The sequence below is a fragment of the Castor canadensis genome, chromosome 16, assembly GCF_047511655.1.
Source record: "Castor canadensis chromosome 16, mCasCan1.hap1v2, whole genome shotgun sequence".
Classification (NCBI taxonomy): Eukaryota; Metazoa; Chordata; class Mammalia; order Rodentia; family Castoridae; genus Castor; species Castor canadensis.
In genome coordinates, this window is record NC_133401.1 from 57131591 (window position 1) to 57150408 (window position 18818).

Here is an 18818-nt window from a genome sequence, read left to right on the forward strand (position 1 = left end):
TATGGACTTACAATTAAAATTTTGGTGGAAAAAAAATTTTGGTGGGAGGTTGAGCGTTAGTGGGGTTTGGCTCTGGTCAAATAGTGACTTTCAGCAGTGCCCCCAAATGATTCAACTGTCATAGGATTTCTGGAATGGTAATACTTGAATAGTTTGGAATGGTTATTTGCTGTAGGACCCTACAAGTTGGCAAAGTGCTTCTCTTTAGATATGTCAATTCAGCAATTTTTGAGTGCCTGGTAGGTGTCAGGCCCCAGAATTCAGTGGTAAACAAGAAACATTACTGCCTTGGTGGGACTTATGTTATAAAAGGCAAAAGTCATAAATGGGCACCACCCCACCCACCTTCTTGAGAAGGGACAGTCTAGCCTTCTGACAGGTTTCAGTTGATTTGCATTTAAGAATGCTTTAAAGTAATCATTTGTATGTAAGAAAAAAAATGAAAATTATCTAGAAACCTTTTCTAAAAAATCAGGCTGAATATATTTTTTAAAAACCCGCTGAATATATTTTTTAAAAACCCACTGAATTGTATGCTTTAGCTGGTAGAGCAGTATGGTATATGAATTGTATCAATATAAGGTGAATTATATCAATAGGGTTGTTATGGGTTGATTAACTAGAAGACCTAGACACATTGCTATCCAATGGTAGGTCCTAGCTCCTATTTTATTTTATTTTTTGATGGGACTAGGGTTTGAACTCAGGGCTTCACACTTGCTAAGCAGGTGCACTACTGCTTGAGGCACACCTCTAGTCCATTTTGCTCTGGTTATTTTGGAGATGGTGTCTTTTGAACTATTTGCCTGGGCTGGCCTCGAACCTCGATCCTACCTATCTCAGCCTCCTAAGTACTTAAGATTACAAGCATGAGCCACCAGTGCTGGGCCTCTGTAGGCCTTTGAGTTTACCATTCCTCATCCAAGCTTCCTTCCAGCCTGAGGACTATGAGTGTTTCATCATTCGAAGGAAAAGGGACTGGTGGTTCACACTTGTAATCCTAGCTACTCACTCAGGAGTTGGAGATCAGGAGGATCGCAGTTTGAGGCCAGTCCAGGCAAAAAATTAGCAAGACCCCATCTCTAACAATCAGATGGGTGTGGTGGCACACGAGTCCATAAAATGAGGATTGAGGTCCCAGACTGGCCCTAGCCAATAGTGAGACCCTAAATGAGCAAGAATTAAAGTAAAAAAGGGCCAGGTGGCTCATATGGTAGAGCTCCTGCCTAACAAGTGCGTAGCCCTGAGTTCAGACTCTTACTGCCGAAGAAGGGAAATAAAAGAAGAAAACAGCATTCTGTCCAGCTCAGCCAAGGAGCATCCTTGAGAGGAGGAGGGGTTAGAGAGAACTTTAAGGCCAAGGGTAAGAATTAATCCCTAGGCAGGGCTATTTACCTTCTTCTTTAGGGAGAGAGTGTGCTGGGGAGACAGGACTGTGACTTGAGGCTCTCTTGAGAGCTGAGGGATGAATTCCCTAAAGAAACTTTGTTGTACTAGGCCCCAGTGAGACTCCCTTCACCTCCCTTCTCCCTACCTGTAGAATGGGTACAGTGTCGTTGCTCTCAGTCTCTCAGGGCCCCTTCTACCTCATACACTCTGTAAGTGTTAGGAATGACCAAGGCAGGAATGACTCAGGTAGAAAGGGACAAGAAAGAGCCTGGCTAAAAACCTTGTACATTGTGGTCCTGTTGTTTGTGGGATAAAGGTAAGAATCATTGGAGCATTGATTCTCTCTGTGCAACATAATCTGGATAGAGAGCCTTGCTCCTCACGGTTGTTGGTCTGATTCTCACAGGGGTAGAGTCAAAAACTCTGGGCATGGAAACTGGAGGCCAGCCCTGTAGCCCCAGTGTTTGGCTTACCGACTGAGATACCTTGGGCAACTTACTGAATCCTTTTCTGCTTCCTATAGATGAAGGTAGTTGAGATAAAGACCTTTAAAGATCCTTTCCCACTAGGATTAAGTTTGGTATATCAATTCAGAGATCGAGACTATAGTTGTTGAGATTTCATCCAATAGAGATTGCGTCTCCCACTCAGGTTGGACCAGCTTTAGAGTTATAGTACCATTCTCTTAGAGTTTGGGCAAGGTGGTAGGAATTCTTCCTTAGGCATGGGCATTGTGTTCTAGACTTCTGGAAAATACTTGAGTACCCCAGCAGTTTGTGAAAGGTGGTGGCCCATCTCTTGACAGGAATGCTGCTAAGATTCTGACACCAGGTGGCTGGCTAGTTCAGGTGATTGCTAAGACCCTCCCCTTCTGGTCTTGAAATTTAGAACCTAGGACTCATAGAGGCCAGGGTCAAAGTGTCAGCCAGTTTAGCAGAAGAGAGGCAGACCCATCTTAAGACATTGTCTCAGTATTCCCAGTGCTCAAGCTTATTTAGAGAGCCCCCATGGCTTTAGCTGACCTTTGTGTGAAAGGAATAAGCTTGGCTGCTATCAAATTGAAAATCATAGGGTTGGTGGAGTGCCTCAAGTGGCAGATCACCTGCTAAGCAAGTGTGAGGCCCTGAGTTCAAACCCCAGTGCTACCACCAAAAAAAAAAACAAATTGAAAATCATGCATTCACCCCATTTGTTTGAGCAACCTGCTAAGTTTTAGACTTAGCAGGAATTCCCAGAATTCTGCTGGGAACAAGACAGGAGCCTGTCCTCATAGTTTACATTTCAGTGGGGAAGCACAGTAAACCAACAAGGTAGTTCAGTTGTCTAATCCTGCTTAACAAACCTAGTAGCCCAAGAAATAACCTGTTTTACTCACTGGTCTATGGGTTAGGATTTAGGCAGGTCTCAGCTCTGAGATTCTTGTGTTCCACCTGGCAGTAATAGAAGTGGTTGATGACCTGGAGGGCCTTAGGGATGGCTGGAAGCCTAAGTTCAGCTGGAGCTGTTTCGTCCTGAAGTATGCGCTCTGGCATGGTCTCCCAGAGACCTAAGAGACAGGAGTTAGATGTCATCTGCATTCTAAGATTCTAGGCTTGGGCGGTGGCATGACATCCCTTTTGTCATATTCTGTTGGTCGAAGCAGTCACAGATTTTGCTGAAAATGAAGAGAAGAAGATGGAGGCTCCCCACCTTTTGATGGAAAGGAGTATTGATTTGCAGCCATCTTTAATATAACATGATAGTTTCAAATAGTGGAGGGGCTGTGAAATAAACAAAATAAGGCAGTGTTATAGAGAAATAGGGCAGGTTCAGTCAGGGCATTGGGAGTGTTTCTAAGGGTGCGCCAAAATGGCATTAATAAGAAGCCTGGGGATGAGCATTCCAGCCTGGAGTACTTAGGTGGTAATGAATTTAGAGTTCTTCAAGGAACAGTCAGAAAAGCTGTGTGAATGAGGGGAGAGGGGCTCAAAAAATCAGAAAGAGGCTAGCTTAAGGAGTCTGAATTCTGTTCTGAAAGCAGTACAAGAGGTGATATGATCTGATTTCTACTTTGGAATTATATCTGTGGAGAATGAGGGAAAGGGGGAGCAAGGTAGGAGCAGAAAGATCTTTTAGAAGACTTCTGCAATAGTCCAGGAAAGAGAAAGAGAGGAGTGAATGATGGCATGGTGAACTGGGTCTGATACATATTTTTAAGCCACGTTTTGATATTTATTAGCAAAAATGTTCCAGAAAAGGATTGGGTCAAAATAACAAAGTGATAAGTATTAAAGTTGTTTTTAGATGCATTGTTTCTTGGGGACTTTAAGAGGCTGGAGTTTTTTGTTTTGTTTTTTCATTTTTACCTTGAGGTTTTTTTTTTTTTTTTTTTGTGTTGGATGGGGGCACATTGCAGCATTTACAAAAGTTCTTACAATATATCAAATGTATCACATACTTGAATTCACCCTCTCCACCATTCTTCTTTGTCCCCCCATTCCCTTAGGAGACTCTTTTGATCTCTCTTAAAACAGAAATTTTATCACAATATCAAGGGACAGATTTCAACAGAAACTTTTCCTTTTCTGTCAAAGCAAAATATAGTTGAGATCTTTGTTTTTACCTGCAAGCTTGCTTTCCTAACAAATGTGTGTACAAGGGGTATGGTAGAGGAGGAAGTTCAACAGAAAAGTTTAAAAAGATATCACTTCAACATATAATTAATACAGGCTGGGGATGTGGCTTAGTGGTGGTGTACTTGCCTAGCATGTGCAAGGCCCTGGGTTCAGTTCCTTAGCACTACAAAAAGAAAAAAGAAACATGTAATCAATATAATTATTAATGAAATGTTTTTACATTTTTCATACTAAGATTTTGAAATGTGATGTATCTTTTACACTTAAAGTACTTTCCCCGTTGAACTAGCCACACTTCAAGTATTCAGTATCCACGTGTGATAGTGGCTCGTATTGAACAGCACACTTCAAATTTGTGTGAGAGTATACAGCATGCAAATCTGAATCTTTTTAAAAACAACCCAAAAAAAAAAATGTGCTGGATGATTACAGGCTCAAACCTGTAATCCTAGCTACATGGGAATCTGCAATAGGGAGGAAAAGGGAGGATTGTGATTTGAGGCCAGCCCAGGCAAATAGTTCTCCAAAATCAGCTGGAGGCTTAGCTCAAGTGGTAGGGTGCCTGCTTGGCAAGCATGAAGCCCTGATCAAACCCCATTCCTACCAAAAAATCCCAAAACTCAAATATATGTTTACTTTTAGGGGCAATTCTTAATAACCTTCCAAGTAGCCTTTATAACGAGGGTAGCATTTGGCTGATGAGAGGCTTAACGAACTGGCTCAGCACTCCATTGCTGTGCACACAACCCAGCTGCTATCCATTTATTCACTGCTTCCTGCACAGGCACCTTGGGGTTGAGCTGAGACCACCAAGCTGTGGTCAGAATTCACACGTATGTATGTACACTGTACTTTGCTGAGGGAAGCAGGTCAGGATAGGGAAGCTACTTACCTAATGAGCATGGGGGAGGGGTGTCCATTGTTCTTCCCACCACCCCCAGCTGCCTTCTCAGAGCTTACTCCTTAGTTTTGGAAGTAACTCAAGTACAAGAGGAAACCAGTGGAGGGTGAGCAAGGCTCCTACCTGGGTTTGTTGGGGGCGTGCCCCCAAGCCTACACCACACCCTTGATGGAAGCTACTCAACACTGTCCTGTGTCTCTTGGGGAGAACAAATGCAGATGGGCAGAGGGAAAAAGACCAGTGGAGTCAGAATGGGTGCATAAAAGGGTATGGGTTTGCCTGGGTAAGACCAACCCTTCGAAATCTCTAAAGTTGTGAAACAGTCCTGCACCCTTAGAGTATGCTTCATACCAAGTTTCTGTGTGGCAAGAATCTTACTCCTTTTTATGTCTGAAATATATAGGGGCCTAGTTTCATTTTTTTGATTTATTCTTACATACCCAAAATTATACGTTAGTTCTTCAGGTTGTAAAATTGGGCTGCTTCCTAGGTGTACTATTAGCCTACAACTGGCTTCCCCTGCTTCTTCAAAAAGAGGGCTGGAGATGAGTAACAGACTTTGGATTAGCCCTTACATGAAAGGGACAAGATTACTAGTGATCAAGAGTCTGAAGATTGGGTAGATACAGAGAAGCCAGACTTCTTCTCTATCACTCAGTTTTCTCAACCCCTGTGCTCGTTTGCATGGCAAGGAACAGCAGCTGTAGTACTCAGCAACCTTGAGTCAAATGTCTCCAAGCTGGGAGGGAATGTTCCAGAGATGGAGGAGGTGACTTGGTTTGTACTCCTGGGAACCTGAGGCAGGACATCGTTCAAGATGGCACTCTCCAGAACTAAGGAATCTCTAAACCACCATCTTTCGATTTCTTCTGGGGTCTAGTCTTGCCAAAACTTTCAATTGAAAGAGTTGGTACTGCCTTAGGGGTATCCCTTAAGACTTTACAAGATTTTATAGAACATCTCTTTATTCATATCTTTTGCAGTCCCCAAGGTATAGCTGGCTCTCTTTTATATAAGGGACTGCTCAGGGTCAAATGTTTTTTGTTTGTTTGTTTTTTCAAGGGGGAAGGGGTCCTCTCTCTTAAATCACAATTAATGGTGGAAAGTAGACCAAAAGCAGAGGATAAGCATCAGTTTTTGTATTGTTATGGGAAAGGAGTCACTTAGCCTAGTAACAGATCATACATACTCAGGGCTCTGGTGGGTTTTTGTTGTTGAGATGGGAGCTTGCTACATAGTGAGTACTGTGTACCCCAGGCTGACCTGGAACTCAGGATCTTTCTGCCTCAGCCTCCTGAGTACTGGGATTACAGGAGTGTACTGGCTAGGGATCTGGGATTTATTTATTTATGTATTGGCTCTTTGAGATGGGGTCTTGTTAGGTAACTTAGGCTTACCTTGAACTCACTATGTAACCAATACTGACCTCAAACTTAGAATCCTGCCTCAGTCTTCTGATAGGGCTCAGTTTTTGACTGTTGACCCATCCAAGAGCTGGGGACACAGCAATTTGCCCTCTGAAGAGAGAGGCCTTCTTGCGAAGCCTGGGGAAGGGGACCTGAGGGCAGCAGCAGACTGGGAATGTCTGACTATTGACTGAAGTGGAGACGCAGGTGAAGGTCACTGTTGGCTGAATCTGGGCTTATAGTTCTGAGATGTTCTCTGCCATTTCAAGACCCCCCCTCCCCCCAATCCTTACCCTTCACTTGTATCATTACTGCTGCTGCTGTTCTAGGGAGGCAGCTCTTTTGAGATCTTAGACTTGAGGAAGGCCAGAATTTAAAGGGGGCTTTGGAAGTCATCTGGTTGCTTCTTATTGTGTGAAAAGTTCAAGGCCAAAGTCTCCCAGGTGGCAACAAGCAGTTCACAGTGCTCATGCCAGGTCTTCTTTATGCTTTGTTGCTTTGGGGAAGGAAAAAGAGGGGTTTGTTCATATAGTTGGTACTGTAGGAGTGGTAATTAAAAAAGACTAGACCTGGCAGCATGAACCCCAAAACAAGTCCAGCACCGATGCTGTAGTTTCTGGCCCTCTAAATACATGTCTTTCCTGACTTTTGAGAGGGCCAAGGAAGGCCTACCCAAATGGAGAAAGTGTTGCCCAGAAATGCTCTAAATTTTCTGAAAACCAGCCACCCACCCTTCTTTTCCAGCTGCTTAATAAGGCATTTGAGATAAGTGTAAATGAAACATCAGATAGGGAGTCTGGAACACTAAGCAAACATCCAGGGCAAGGTATCTAATGGGAGGCTCACTAGTGGGTTTGGTGTTGGTTGGAAAGTGTGTCAGTTTTTTTTGTTGGTTTTTTTTTTTTTTTTTTTGCCGTACTGGAGTTTGAACTCAAGGCCCCATGCTTGCTAGGCTGGTGTTCTACCACTGGAACCACTCTGCCAGCGCTTTTTTTGTGTTGGGTATTTTCGAGATAGGGTCTTGTGAACTATTTGCCTGGGCTGGCTTTTAACTGCAATCCTCCTGATCTCTGCCTCTTGAGTAGCTAGGATTATAGGCGTGAGCCACTGGTGCCCTGCCGTGTCAGTGGTCTTAATCAGGTATCTATAACTTTTAGAGTAATAGCTAACAAGTGCCGAATGCTTTCTATGTGCCAGGCATTTTCCAAACACGTAATGACTCATTTAATCTTCTCAGTCCTGTGAGGTTGGGGAATGTTCCCATTTACAGAATTCCAAAGTCACCCAGGTAGAAGTGTTGGAGCCAGGACTCTGCCCCTGATGGTGGAGCCCAGGTTCTTACCATTTGTACTCCGCTGCTGCCCTGTGAAGTAGGGTGATCCAGGCCAAGCCAGGGCAAGTAGGCAGTTGTTGAACTCCCAGCCTAGTGCTCTTGAGTACTTGTTATATAATTAATTGGCTTTTGTTTCTGCACTTTGTTCTTCTTGGACCTTGCCTTAACCTTTCTGGGAGAGCCCAGGCTTAAGGGTTTTAGGTTTTGCTTGGAAGCACAGAGTAGCCCCTGAAGAGAGAAAGCATCACTATCACTCTTGTTGGCTCTCCCATCAGGTATAATTTTATGGGCTGGACTTGGCAGTCTTGTCCACAGTACCCAGCACATTGTGTCCCTAATTGTTCAGTCATTGACAGACTAGAATTATAAGTACTCAGTGTCTGTGGCTGCCAACTCTTCCCCTGTCCATCACACATTGATTCCAGCCTTTTCCTGAGCCTGTTTGCTGTCAGAGGTTCAGCACCCAGGTAGTCAAGAGCAGCCAGTCACAGGTGGGGTTAAAGATTAAGGCCCTTATATAAACCAGGCCCGCAGAGGATGGAATTGTCTTGTTTTACCATTTCTTCCTCTGCCTGATGCACAAACCTCTCAACACTCAACAATGGTCAAGTTTGTTTTGCTTTGTGATACAAAGGCAGGAGCCAGTGCTTGGGTCTCAAAAAAGTTCAATACTCTTTTCGTTCTGTATAATGGATAGACCACATCCAACCTTTCCTACCTCAAACTGTTCTAGTGAGACGGGTAGTAGCGGATGCCGAAGTATCTTATGAATGGCTCAGCCCTCATCATTAAATGTAAGGAAAGGTGATTTATCTTGATGGTGGTTTATATCCTGTTCAATTTTCTCCTGCACCTGGGAGCAGGGCCTATACAAAAATCCTACTTTTTCACCTCCCCTTCTTCTCTCCTCCTGATGCTTTGACTTGCAGGATCTCTGTAGTGTACTCCATCCAGTCCATCTCTGATCTGCCTGAGGTAGTTAAAAAATAAAAAGTCTGGGGCTTTGATGCTGGCAAGAGCCCAAGGCCCTAAGGTTGTGTGGGTCACTTTGGAGCATTGCCTTTGGAATAAACTGTTTTGATTTCTGATACTGCGCTCTCCCCTTCAGTTCCTTACTAAGTGGCATCATTCCCCACCTGGTAGGTGAGCCCATTAGGGTTCAGAGAAATGGATTCTGGTGTGAGTGGTTTCACTCACACCTCTAGAAGGGTCTGCTGACTTGAGCTTGGAGCCTTTTGGGGACATAAACTAGTGTTTATCTCCTGCATCTCTGAGAGGGGTCTGGGATTTCAGATCTTTGTGTTGCATACCCTTCCACCATGTGTTCTTTGGCTAACTACTTGGCTTCTAAAATAGGGACACTAATAGTTCTCCACTGTGAGAATTAAAAAACTTGCATTTATAGCAGGAGGCCTTGCTTCCTGAGGTAAATGCTAAGTGACTGGTGACCATTATTTTAAGGGACTCAGACATCAGGGCATTAGGTTAGCAGACTGCAAAGTTTAGGGTAAGAGAAGGTGGAGATCCTTTACTTATAAGGATGAAGCAGATGGACAGTTCCTTTCAGAGCCTACATTCTCCGTAGTTTGGAGCTTGTTGTAAACCTAAGCCCCATGTCCAGCCTTGTGACTTCACATTTGTCAAGACATCTAGCCTTCTCAACCTAACCATTCTGGGTTCCTGGTGCTGGGTAAGCAGGGGATAAGCCAACTTCTCAGGCTTCCCTTCCCTGGTTGCTGGGTATATGTCTTTGACCTCCTGTCTGCAAGTAGGAACCCCTGGACTGGGGGCTTGTTAAAATTGCAGGTGCTCAAGCTCTGCCAACCTCCCCAAATTGTTTTCTGATGTTTGGAGAGTCAGGACTCAGAGCAGAAGTGGTATTACAAGCCTTCCAGCTTACTGGTTTCCAGTTTGCACACTGGATTCTACCCCATAACTCCAACCAACTAGGAAGCAAAGTGGCGAAGGGACTTGGGGCCCATTTCTATCAGACCTACTCTGCCATTTTATTTTTCTTTCCAAGAGAGTCATAATTCTTTTTGTAATTAAGTATTTAAGTGTAGAATAAAATGAAATATTGGAACAAGAACGCAAGTACCCACTACTGGCTTAAGAAGTATAGCCCCGATTTTAAAACGTTAAATGTTGTGATTCTGAGTAACCCTGGTGAAAACTGACAGTTGAAACACATTGCGCTAAAATAAAAATAACTCCCAAGTATGTCCAGAGAAAACCTACCTTAGAATGAGCGGATTTCTGACCCCAACTTTCCTGAAGTAGAAAATTCCTGTAGAGTGGGAACCAAGGAAATCTCATTTTGATAAGCTTCTCTGCTGGTAATTTTTCTGCATTCAGAATCTTAGGGCTGAATGCAGAAGTCCTTTGTAGGCATAGTGTCGGGGAAAGCTTGTCCTCCTAGCTGCTTTTGTGGAGATCCGTGGTGTAAGGTCAGAATCACAAGATGTGAGAACTGGAAGGACTGCAGATGACAAAATTTCCCCATCCATACCACAGGCCTCTGAATGGAGAGATTGAAGACACACAGGTGGGATTTCTTGCTAAGAGTCCACAGCAAAGGGACTGTGCTCCATCCAGAACTGGCATCCTAGCCCAGGTGCTGGTCACTCTCCTGGTTTTGAGTTTGGACCACAAGGCAATGGTATTTCCTACGATAGCCAGGTTTAACAAGTAAAAATACAGGGCACCAGTTAAACTTGAATTTCAGATAAACTGAATAATATTTTAATCAAATATTACTCACTGTTTATCTGAAATTCAGAATTTAACTGGATGTCCGGAATTTTCATTTGTTAATTCTAGCAACCTTATTCTTCCCCCTATTTTTTAGTGGTATTTGGATTTGAACTCAGGGCCCCACTGTTGCGAGCAGGAGCTCTACTGCTTGAGCCATGCTGCCAAGTGTTTTGTGGTAGGTGTTTTTGAGATAGGGTCTCAAACTATTTCCCCGGGCTAGCTTCAAACTTCGATCTTTCTAATCTCTGCCTCCTGAGTAGCTACGATTACAGGTATGAACCACCTGGTGCCTGACTGTGGGTAATTTTGGGTAATTTTGAGATAGGGTCTCATGAACTATTTGCCCTGGCTTGCCTTAGAACCTCAATCCTTTGATCTCTGCCTCCCGAGTAACTAGTATTACAGGCATGAGGCACCCAGCTACCCTTACTCTCCTTTTTTGGTTTCAGGGAGATTTCGAGATTTGTCCTGAAGAAATGAAAAAGACTCCTGTGCTTTTTTTAAAATAGTTTTGTGTTCTAAGCTCACTCTAAATATTACATCATTTAGTGTTAATCCTGTGAGCTACCTATCTTGGTCCCTTTCATTGTGTATGAAAAAGAGCAATTAAGTCTTAACTCCTAGGAGATCATCCCTGCACATGGCCTTTCTGCCTTATGAGCCTACTTGATTGGTTCTCATTGCTGTGTGGCCCATTTAAAACCTATCAAGTTACCCCTGCATGAGACATTGATCAGATTTGCTCCATCTGCCCTGTGCTTGTGAGTGAATTAATAATGGCTGTTGGTTAGCACATGCAAGAATGGATTCCAAGTCTGTGCTGGTAATTGCTGTTCTACCCTGCCTTTTATAACCCAGTGACCTAGTAAATCATTGGTGGGGTTGGTTTGGTGTTGGATGGTTAGAGCCCCTCCACTTTCGTTTTTTTTTTTGGCAGGATCTCACTATGTAGCTGAGGCTGACCTCAAATTTTCTGTGTAGAACAGCCTGACCTTGATTCTCCTGCCTGAGTGATGGGTTACAGGTGTGTGCCACCATGACCAACTCTCTCCATATTTTCTGAAGGGGTATGTCAGTCCCTCAAAGGCATCTGTGACCAAGAGTAGGGAGACTGTATGTTGGGCCACACTCTGGCTGCTGAGTCTGTCCTGTTCAACATTCATGGTGTCTTTCTATTGGGTTGTGTAGGCAGACCTGAACTTACCAAGAGTGGTGAATCAGCAACTTTTTTTTTCTGTACTGGTGTTTGAACTCAGGGCTTCACACTTGCTAGGTGGGTACTCGACTGCGTGAGCCATGCATCCAGCTTTTTTCCATGTGATTGGGTCTCATGGCTTTTTTGCCTGGGCTGGCCTTGAACCTCGGTTCTTCTGAGCTCAGCCTCCTAAGTAGCTAGGACTGTAGGCGTGAGCCACTGGCACCCTGCTCAGATCATAAACTTCTGACAAGCAGAGCCAGCTGGCTCACCTACCCTCAACTCCAACTCTGCAAGCTTTTGGGGAACCTGCAGGTCCTTCGTCCCATTGCTGCGGAGATTTCAGGTTACCAGGTGCTCCCAGCCTGCCTAACTAGATAAATAACTGGTCAGTGAGAGGATTCCAGATCCTACCTACCCCACTTCTTTGAGAGAGCTGAGTTGTACAATCTTCCCTGACATAGTGTGAAAAGAAAAAAATTGGAGAGAGAGAGATTGCTTAATTCCTTTCCAGTCTTGGCTGGATCTGTGATCAATCTTTTTACTCCAATAATCAGGATAATCCAAAGTAATTTCTTGGGATTCAGAAGCCTTGACCAACAGAGAGAGCCCAAAGATTTGGGGCAATAAAAACTAATTTGAGCTGGGTGTGGTGGCACACACCTGTAATCCTAGCACTTGGGAGGATAGTGAGTTCAAGGCCACCTCCATCTACAGAGACCCTCCCTCAAAACAAAAAAAAAAAAAATTGAGTTCCTGTTACCCGAGGCAGTTGCTGTCAGGAGAAAACCTTTAGGGTGTCCTGAGTCAGGTAACAAGGCAGACAGTAGCAGAGCACTCTTGTGCCTAGTGATGGATTGTGTTCCTGAAATCCAGGGCTTAGGAGGGCCTCTGGGAGCCACAGCTGAATGTAGCTTGTAGAAGGATTTTTTAAAATGTGAATCTACTGACTATTTAGGAAGTAAGTTTCTTTTAAACCTGCAGTACTTTATTTTACTGCTTTTCTTGAAAACTCTGATGTGGCAGCATTAAGCCTGTGTTCAGGGAAGTAGGGAGGAATCTCCGCTGCTCTTGAGCGAGCACTAACTACTCCCTTAGCCACTACTGTCTCCCAGCTTGCCATGGTTGCCAGCTACCTGGTGGTAATTCATGCTACTGCCTGGGGCCTGCAGGCTTAAGTCTGTGACCTCTGATGATTTTGCTGTGTTATTTTGTCTGCTGCACACCCTCTCTGTCCTGTTTCCCACAACTGACCCTTGGTGCTTGGATCGAAGTACACCTCCAGTTCCAAGAAGGACAGCACAGGTCTGGGCTCCAGAGGTGTGCTGAGGACTACAGCTGTGCTATTTAGTAATAATACAGGGAAGTAATTAGCCTCTTTCTCTACATTGAAGAAAATATTCTGGAAGTTAAGAAGCAACCGTACTCTGAAAATTCCTTCCTTCAGTACTATTTTACTGTGGACTTAGCACACACAGATCGTAATCATGGGCTTCAGGGACCAGTGAACAAGAAGGGAATGATTCCTACCTTCATGAAGCTCTCAGTAGTCACTACATAGGGTGCATTGCAAACTACTAAGGGCCTTGGGCGTGAGGAGGTGGGATTGCGCAGACTATGTCACCTAGTTTGGTAACCATAGTTGAGCAAGTCATAGCCTTGGTCTCCTTGTGTTAACTGGGGATCATCATCATACCTACCTTCTCAAATAGTTGTAAAACATAAGTAAGCCATGCATGTAAAGAACTTTGGCACTGTGCAAGGTCACGTAATGGCTGGGTTATTGATTATGGTCCAATAGGGTGGAGATACACACAAATTTTGGGAGAGGGCAGATGTTCTGAAGACCCTACACTGTAGAGTGAATTAGAACTTGATCCAGAGTTGCTTGCTGTTTGGGCAGCACCTTCCAGTGAGCTGTCAGGAAGGCCTCCTGAGGAGACTTTACACTGAGATCTGTTGCTAAGGTGGGCTCAGCCATCTTGCTTCAACATGTACTTTGTGACCTTGGGTAAGTCCTTTCATTTTCACTTTAATTTTCTAGACAATTGCAATAATAGGGTCTTCTTGTAGCTGGTGAGTGAAATCACAAAAGGAAAGCAAGTTAGACCCATTTTTTGGCATCTAGTCATGCAGTGAAAGGTGGTTATTAATACTCTTCTAACTACAATCAAATATGCTCTTAAGAAAAGGCATGCTAGGGAGGTTAGAGGCCAGCAGCTTTAGTGGCTGCTGGTGTTATTCATCTCTGCTGATTGGTTATCAGAGACCAGTACCAGCCATGAGGTCATGGGGGTGGCCACAGTCACCCTAGGATTGTAGGTATCCTTCTCTGGGCAGGGAGAGTGGGAGTGCACCTAGCTCCTGGTTCACCATAGGCTAAAGATAGTCAGCTAGGTCTGGGCCAAGTTGACTGACATCATGTGACTGCAGCTTGTTCTACCCTTTGCCTCTCTTTTCAAGCCCAGGGGACATAGACTCTGCACTCCTCTGCTGGCTGCTGATCTGCAGCTTCCTTTCAGTAGGCCTCAAGATGGTCTGATGACCTGAGGATTTCTGTCTCTTTCTGTCTCTGTCTCTCTCTCTCATCTCTCTACTTCTCTCGCTCTCTTCCCCACTCCTCCAGAGAGTGTCAGTCAGGCCTGGGGAAATCTGGGTGGGAGGGATGGGCAGAGAGAGGCCTCTGAGAAATGGGGTAGCAGCAGAAGCAGGCAGAAGCCTGGAAACCAAGGTAAGGAGGGTTAACCCAGCATTCTTTTTACTCTGTAGAAAAATGTTCCTGTCTAGGAGTACTTGGGTCTGTGGGAAGGGGACAAAAGGCCTGTTGATCTCCAAGTTCCTCTTCAACTTTGTCCCCAGGCTAGATTGGGAGGGACAAGCATAGATGGGTAACCCTCCCCATGGTTTTTTTGCCTTTTACAAATGGTGTCTGCCTTCCTATCCAGGAAGGCTGGGGTTGGGACAGAAACCAGCAGCTCTGTGCTCTGATCCAGGGTGTGTCTCAGGAGTCTCCCTGAGGCAGAGTCTATAGTAGAAGAACTGTGGAAGGTGGGCCTGGAAGTAATACCTCTTTGTTCATGGGACTGCTAGAGTGCTACAAGTTAGGGGCTCCAATAGGATGCGCACCATGGCAATTTCTCTTGCACATGTGTGTTACATGTCATTTTCTTTCATTCCCATAGTGTCATTTGCCCAACTCTGTCACTTAGGCACCTCGCCTTGCTGTTGAAAGTCTTTACTACTGGCCACAGTGAGGTGGTACCTTGGGTCTCTTAGCTTCTCTTCTACCTTCACCTGGTGGGTTAAGACCACAGGGGTTTTTTTTTGTTTGTTTTCTTTTTTCTGGGGAGAGTACTGCGGTTTGAACTCGGCCACATGCTTGCTAGGCAGGCGATCACTACCACTGGAGCCACTCCACCAGCTCCATGAGCACAAGTTTTAAAGTCAGAATATGTGTCTTCAGATTCTGTCCTGCTTTCTGGCAGAACCTTCCTACCATGTACATTTGTCCTCATTTGTAAAATGAGACCAATGAAAGGAACTAATTCTATATGACTTTAAGAATTAAGTAAGGCTATTCTCACTCTAGAGATGACCCTCTTGCAGTCTGTTTTAAGTGTACTCCTTTCCTAATAAACTTTACTACCATTTTAACTATAAAAAAATTCAGAAAATCACGCAGAGTTCAGAACCGTATGTGGCATACTCACTACATAGTATCTGTACTTGCTAATATTATCTTTCCAGTATGCTGCTAGCATCTTTCCCGCCTTGATGAGAAAGCTCAGCAGTTGATTTCTTGTCTTCTCTCCTCACAGAGAATAATAATAATAATAATAAAGGTAATATAGACAGTATTACCTTTAGTTCAGTTGAAGAAGGTGTGGCTTGGGGAGGGTGGCAGGTAATGTTCTTCCCACCCCCCATCATTGATTTCAGACAGGTGGTTGGTTGCCTGTGAGTCAAAGTGTGGGTTTTTCTGGGAGCTAACAGTGAATAAGTCACTTGTTTCTCTGTCCCTGGGAGGGCTCAAGCTGAGGCCTGAGGGTTGAGGCCAGGGCCTCACAGGCATCTGTTGTATTGCTAGGCTCTGTGCTAGGTACTGGGGTTACAGCTGTGAAAGCAGCCTGGTCCTTGCCCTCAGGGCATGCACGGTCTGGAGGGGCTGATAAGTAACTAGACAGTTACAGTACAGTGGAGGCACCTAGTAGAGGGACTTTGCCATGCTTGGAATCTGGGTGTTGTGCAAGGAGGTTGACCTCATGGCCAGGTGATGAAGAGCAGCAGGCTGGTGACTGTGAACGTAATACAGCCTGTAAGCCCAGCAGTCAGGCTAAACTCAGCCTTGTCAGATGCCAGTGCCTAGGAGAGAATACTAGCTCCTAAGTAAAAACACTGGAGTTTCCCCCATTATCTCGGCAGCCCCTAGGCCAGATATGCAGTAGTCCTCTCTGGCCACCCATTCTGTGTCCTGCAGGCTTTCCCAACTAGCCCAGCCCCATCTCACCTTCCACTGGAGAGATCCCTGTTTTAGTTCCAGCATTTTCCTTCCTCTTACCAGTTCTTTTTGCCATGGCCTAATGTGTTTGAATCACTGTGTGCCTTTTTCCTGAAAAACCTTCACTAGTTTCTAATTTGTTGAACCAAGAATGCTGCAATCTAGGAAGTCTAAGGCACTTCAGGGTAGCTTTTGTTTCAGAAGATAAGCAGCCTTGTCTTTCTAGAGCAAGAAAATGTTTGTTAACTTTTGTATCTAGCTTTGTTCCAAATGCTTAGGGGTTTAGTTCCTTTGGTAAGCTGGAGAGATTGTGTGAGGCCTGTGCCCTCTTCCCTTTGTGAGCTGAGTAAAAAATTGAATTACTGACTTCTTCAACTAGAAGGGAACTCTAGACTTCCCTATGCATTCATTCCTCTTGCTTGGATAGCAAGGCAGAGCTTTATGTCAAAGCCCCCCCACCCCCATGGGGGTGGTGTGCTGTGGTAAATTCCCCTATCTTTCTTTCCTCATTTAAGACTGCAGAGTTCTGAAGTTTTTCTTCTTTCCTGGGAAAACTTCCCTGGAGTCCAGCCATCTCCTGTCTGGAGGGCTGAGGAACTCATTTATAATCTGGGTTGGGTAAATTGAGCCAGATCATCCCTAAGATTTTTTCAGTGTTCTCTGGTTTTTCTCTCATGTAAATTTCTCTCATGTGAGATTGGTGATCTCTCTCTCTCTCTCTCTCTCTCTCTCTCTCTCTCTCTCTCTCTCTCAACATCATTCTTTCTGTGAGGGTGAGGCTAACTTGCAAATATTAAGCTTTTGTGAACTTGAATTGTGAAACTTAGTGGTTGTTGAGTGATTACTGTGTGCTAGGCATTCTTACAGTATTCTGTTCATTTAAATGTTCCAGTGGACCTACAAGGTAACTGACATCAATTTTTAGAGAGAAGGCTTAAGTTCAGAGGGGCTCTGCAAGGGGCTGAGTAGGTAGGGACTCCAATCCAAGTCTGTAATAAAGTGTCCCATGTGCTTATCAGTGAGCTGTCTGACTTTCCTACTAGTTTTGGAATGAAGAGGTGTTACACACTTAAAAGCTGAGGCTTGGGAAGACAGTCTCAGGGGGTTAGACAGTTGAGGCTGAATGGTCAGCTGCTCCACCTTACAGAGGAGCCACCACCCTGCTCCCATGATCCAGATCATTAACTCCTCTGCCCTGATGCCCCTCAGCACCCACCTTCTGTCCTTTTTTCCCTCTTCCTTCCTCAGCAGTAGTGGTGAGGGACACTTGACACTTAAAAGTAAAAATAGTTTGTCATTCAGGCTTCAGGAAAAGGCTTCAAGTGCCCCCACTTCCACCAAATTCAGACAGTGTGCAACAAATGTATGCATGCATTTAGGAGGTCCTTTGGCCCCGGAGCTAGAATCAGTTCTGCTGTCAGCTAACAATAGTCCTGTGGGGCACAAAGCGTTTTTCCTCCTTTTCCAGATACCTGCTAGTCTTAGTTGAGGAGGAAGGTCTGTGTCTGCCATCCCACCCCTGGAATCCTGGGCCTGCCTCTCCACACTTTGACTTCCTTCTCTGAGGACTATTGCCTTTCATTGGTAACTAGTTAGAAAAATCAGTGAAGTGTCCTAAGATTACACCAAGGTTTTTGACCCATTCCTACCTCCAGTGGATGCATGGGTCCCATGGAATTCCTGCTGAGCTGTTAAGAACATTGGCAAGGGAGTGGAGACTTCTAGTTCCCTTCCTGGGAGAGGAAAAAATGATCTGTAGCTGGTCCTGAGAAAGCCACTTGCCCATTTTTGCATCCTCAGTTCTCTGTCTACATATAGAGATTAGAACTGTGCTCATTTTTTTTTTTTGCTATTCTAACATTCTACAGCTGTTTTCTTGGGCAAGTGGATAGTGATGTTTCCTGAGCTAGTCTTGGATCAGTAGTAGCAGGTACAAGTTTCAAAATGCGGAGGTAGGAGGAAGGGACTTATCCCCTAATTTGGCTGGGATGATGATGGGCGTGGGGATTGGTGCCTGCACAAAATATTGGTTTTAATGGGAGCGATTTCAGATGCCAAGCCCAGCTGGGCCTATATATTCTCTTTCCCTTTCCTCTACCCCCTCTGTTTTTCTGCATGCATGTGCAGACACACATACTCAAAGTGTGTGCACATGGTTGGTAACTGGGAAGAGACCTAGAAAGGCATATGTGATTAAAATCAGGTTGGAACCCTAGTCCGTCTTTCCCACCTCCTGCAGCACTGACAGCTGCTAATCAGAACTTTTCTGGGTTTCCCAGAGGTTCCCATATGGTTTTAACAGATCTGTGATAGGTAGAAGTGGTTTTCTATTTACAATGAACATTTTGTAACTTATTTGGGGCAGTCTAAGGCTGCTGGAAATAGCAGGAAAAGTGCACCATGGGTCCGTGGGACTGCATACAGGACTAATTTAAGAATATTCCAGTGTACTGAAACTAGATCCATGTATATCACCCTGTACCAATATTAACTCAAAATGGATCAAGGATCTTCAATCAGACCACAAACTCTAAAGTTGATACAGGAAAGAGTAGGAAATACTCTGGAGTTAGTAGGTATAGTTAAGAACTTTCTCAATGAAACCCCAGCAGCACAGCAACTAAGAGATAGCATAGATAAATGGGACCTCATAAAACTAAAAAGCTTCTGTTCATCAAAAGAAATGGTCTCTAAACTGAAGAGAACACCCACAGAGTGGGAGAAAAT

General features: G+C 44.5%; 1 protein-coding gene across 3 annotated transcripts in view; it reads left to right on the plus strand.

Moving 5' to 3' along the window:
* Positions 1–18818, plus strand: part of Larp1 (La ribonucleoprotein 1, translational regulator) — an 86242-nt gene that overhangs the window by 39579 nt on the left and 27845 nt on the right. Inside the window, exon 1 of one of the 3 annotated variants that reach the window (XM_074057063.1) lies at positions 14303–14324. The exons of the other annotated variants lie outside the window; for them this stretch is intronic. The gene's annotated coding sequence lies outside the window, so the exon portion shown is untranslated. Of the gene's footprint in view, positions 1–14302; positions 14325–18818 lie in introns of those variants that run through there. 3 annotated transcript variants of the gene reach the window in all.